Genomic DNA, 4,742 nt, shown 5'->3' with positions numbered 1-4,742 from the left:
GGTGAATGGAGAAACCTGATGTAAGAGCGGCAATGAAAAAAAGATTTTGCATTCTTTTATGATAATGAGATATTTGAAGGGACGAATCCGTGAAATGTGAAACTTTGCACCTTCAAGTCTTGCTCACAGCTAGAATTGTATCAAATGATTGATAAAGGAAAAATGGTATAGTTGACCATTTGGAGTGATATTGTGCTTGAGTGTTTGATATTTGTGCTTCAATTTCAACAAAACGAATTAAAAACAATATTAAGAAACTTTGGTGGGTTTTCATGTTTGCATATAGTGTGTTGAATCTGGTGTATGATAGACTATGAACTATACCTTGATAAAGCAAGATCAAACTTATAGAATAATTGGTGAAGTTTAAAACTTTTATGAACCAGGTTTTTTTTAAGCTTAGGATCTTATGTAACATGCCCCGAGGTTACCTCTAGACGAGGCATAATGTTGAGTCATAAGTCATGACCCCTAGCTAATTAACCTCATGACGCTATGATTAACATTTATCAATATAAAATTGAAACATAAACACAAAAGATAAATCTGAAACATCTATATAAAGATAATGACACTGGGAAAACTAATATTTGAAAAAAAAATAACATAAGAGATCTATATCAAATTATCCATAAGCCTCTACTAGTAGGAGTTGCTAGGAAAAAACCCTAGCTAATTTCAATTGTGAAACTGAAAGTAATAATTGAAAAGAAAGATAAGGGTTATACTCGAAGTGATGAGGACTTATTAATATTGTTGCTTGCTGATCAAAGGTACCATTGATTAGCGTGAGCTGGATTCTGAATATCAGAACATGTGTTATCAAACAATATATACAGTGAGTATGTTGTCAATAATTTTTGTAACCTTATAGGTTTGAGTTAAGGAAAAGAGAAAGTTACTTTTAATGATCAAGATTATTACCATCCTGTCCATTGCTTCCTCTAACAACACGGAATGAAACAGAGCTTGGTGTGAAAGGGTGAGTTGCATCATCCCCATGAACAACATCAAGAAGGAAATCAAAATAGTCAGTGTGCACAATTACATCAGTAAGGTCATCCTTCTTCATAATACGTCGATGATTTTTCGGAGAATTGTTGACACCCAATTTTGACCGACCTTTAACCATTTTTAGGATTAGATTCGATTAAATACGTATTTTAAAATTTACTTAAAGTTTTGAATTATTGTCGATTTTGCTTGAAAATTATATATTTTAGTATGTTTTACTTTATAAAATTATTGTAAATGTTATTAAAATATTTTAAAATTATTAATGAATTTCGAATGTTTTAAAATTTAAGTGATTTTCAATTATATAAAAAATATTTTAAGATACGTAGTATTTTAATTAAATAGTAATTCTTAAATTTTCCTCAAAATCATTTAAATTATAGCCTATTCTATTCTAATTTCTTTCAATTCTAGCAACTCCACTTCAAATTTTATTCCAATCATAGCCACCATTTCATTTCAGTTCTAGCCAATTTCTATTGCAATTTTGGCCATTCCATATCTTTTCCAATCTAATTTCATGACTTCATCTATTAATCTCATCCATCCGTTTAAATAACTAAATCATACATCGAATCCTAGCCGTTCATCTAACTAATTGTACGGTCAAGATTTAATCTCTTATTCTTCCTATTTTCTAATACCCTAAAAGACCTAATCTTGAAAAAAATCTCTCCCTCTCTCCTCCTCTCCCTGTCTTCTCCTCACCTTTTCTCCTTTCTCCCTTCTCTCTCCCTTTTTCGGAAGCCTCCTCTCCCTCTCTTCTCTTTCCGACCAGCGAGGCCATCAGCCAGAGGTGGCGACGTCCCTCTGTCAACACCCCTCTCCCTCAAACCGCCGCCCCTCTCTCTTCTCTTCTTCTTTCTCCTTTCTCCCTCCACTCTTTCCGACTACCCCCATTTTAGCCGGCAAGGATGGCCGCCAGGCAGCCTCCTCTCCCTCTCCCTCTCCTCTTTCCCTTCCCCCCTCTTCTCCTTTTGCCTCGACGTCCCTCTTCTCCCCTCCAGTATCTTCTCTTTCCCTTCCTCTTCCCCTTTCTCTTCTCCTTTTTCTGCAGGTACCAGCGCCCCCACCGGCCAGCAACACTGGCAACAGCAGCCGGCAACCACGACGAGCAGCCCTGCGCACAGCAGCAAGAACAACACCGGACAGCAGCTCTAGTCAACAACTTTACCCAACCCAGCAGCAATAACAAGAAACCAACAGCTTTGGCGAAGCCCAAACATTGGGAGGATCTCATCAGATCCGTCATTGGTACTTATAATCAATTATTACTTCGTCTATTCAATTTTAGTCATTTTCTCAAGTGATTCAGATATTTCGATTATTTTTTTGCTATCTCTTTACTATGCTCGTCATAATTTAGGATGCTCGAATGATATGCATTTGTTCATAATTTGTATGCCTGAATTTTGGTGTTGATAATCGTTTGGTTTTGCATCTATTTTAACTGGTTAGCACTTACTGTGTTTGTTTAAATCTGTTTGTGAATTTCTAAGTCTAAATGTTTGCATATTTTACCATCATATGATCAATTGGGCTATAGAGTTTATTTTAGTAAATATATTTGATTTTTGCGCACATAAAAAATTGTAGCGATTATATTTTATAGGCTTGATGTGTGCTCCACTAATTGATTATGTTCACTAATTGAATGGATCAATTGTGCTGACTTGATTACGTATCTTCTTGGTTTATATCAAACTTCTTACTTGGTTGTATTTGATAAAAATATTTTTTCTTAAAATTTGATTCCATGCTCTTATTTAAGGAAAATAATATTAATTAATCCCTCCTTCCATTAATATTTGACTTGATTATTTTTTACTTGTTTGTTTATGACAACCTTTTTTTTCTTCTTATCTTATTGGTGGATATTTGGTAAAATAAATCAATAATTAAATATGATTTTGGCTCTTCCTAATCTGATTTCTTACTTTTTTATATATGATAAAATAATATTGTTTTGGCTCTTCTTTATTTTAAGGTAAAAGAATATTGTCTTCCTAACTTTATTCTTACTTATTTAGTTTTGGTAATAGTATATTTTTTAAAATTTTATGATTTTGTTCTCCTTGAAATAAAGAAAATAATATTAATTGATCTATTTTTCCTTATTTGTAAGTTTATTGATTTCTTACTTGCTTATTTATGGTAGAATAATATTTTCTGATTTTGGCTTCTCTTTATTTAAGGAAAATATATATTACTCTTCCTAATTGTTCTTACTTGCTTATATTTGGTAATAATATTTTAAATTTTGGCTGATTTGAATCTCCTTTTTGAATAAGGAAGATAGTATATTTATTTAACTAACTAATTTATTTTATTTTCCTTATAATGCTTCCCTCTTTACTATATAAATAGTCCCCCTCTCATTCTCTCATCATTCGTTCATACTTTTTTATACAAGCACTCTCACACTCACTCATCCTCTCATTGCTCATACACACATTCATTCTCTCAACTCATCACTCATTCTTATAATACAAGTTGATAATCTTTTCTACAGAATTGGTTAGTCCTCTTTATTAATTTCAATTTCATTTTTTGCATAATTATAATATTCGTGTGTTGAGAAACGAAACAACAATGAAGCATCCAAGTTAGTTTCATTATCTTTTTAAGTTTGATAATATAACTATTGTTATTCTTTCTCTTTTTGTGTGTTATTTACATGTATATGAGAGTAATTTGCTACTATAAGTCTACTATATTACAATTATTTCCTCATCGTATATGTGTTACATTACCTCTTCTTCCAGGTTTTGAACTTAGAGTTCAAGATGTTGAAGACTTGCCTAGAAGAAATTGTGGACGAAGCCTCGTTCATTTTATTGTTATATATATGTTTATTCACTCTTTATTTTTACTTGTAATATTTGCACAAATCTTTAACTCTCTATATATAAAATAAAATATTCGGGGGGGGGGGGATCACCTAAGGGAAGGGGACTTACATGCTACTAATTTATCGTAATTTTCAAAGTTAGAAATCATGCATATAGGTTTATTCTATTTTAAATCTTAACCACCTAGAATTCTTGTTCGTAGGTGTTGTAATCTAGTCAATTTTCAACATGCTTGACACTTTGTTTGTTAATGAGTTTTAAAATAACTAGATTCCAATAATTTTTGAATGTTAAAATCATCTTAATAATTTAGTAGGCTCATCGGTTAGATGTTAAAAACTATGTTATAATTTTTCTTAGCATTGTCTTTTCACATAGAAACCATGCCTCAAGATTAAAATGTTCATATCATTTAGAGTTACAAAATCATTCCTATATGTGTTACTCCGTTCTGAACACCTAGAAATCATGTTTATAGGTTTGTAAATAAACTTTTATCATATCCATAATTAAAATAAAATTTGTTGTGCATATTTTTTCCAATCTTAAATTAGCTAATATTATTAATTAGTAATCTTATTTGTCCTCTGGAAGATTTCCGCATTTATGATGCAATATGTTATTTTAAAAAATAATAATAATAAAAAGAAAAGTTTTGATGCATTTAACAAATTTCTTGACTTTAAATACATTTCATATTAAAATCTTTGCATATAATTTATTGACTATATTAATGCTCTACTAGTTTTTTTTTCTTTTCTACAAAAGATTTACAACATGCTTTTCTTAGTCATTGTTCAATCCTCCTTTCAAACTATGGATTGATTATGAAATTTGTTATAATATATATATGTATATATATATATATATATA

General features: G+C 30.9%; 1 pseudogene; it reads right to left on the bottom strand.

Moving 5' to 3' along the window:
• Window positions 1–904: 904 nt before the first annotated feature.
• LOC114077611 overlaps window positions 905–4,742 on the bottom strand; it is a 6,018-nt pseudogene continuing 2,180 nt past the window's right edge.

Source organism: Solanum pennellii, chromosome 6 (assembly GCF_001406875.1).
Source record: "Solanum pennellii chromosome 6, SPENNV200".
NCBI classification, from domain to species: domain Eukaryota; kingdom Viridiplantae; phylum Streptophyta; class Magnoliopsida; order Solanales; family Solanaceae; genus Solanum; species Solanum pennellii.
The sequence above is the reverse complement of the archived record's forward strand: the minus strand, read 5'-3'. Positions and strand labels throughout refer to the sequence as shown.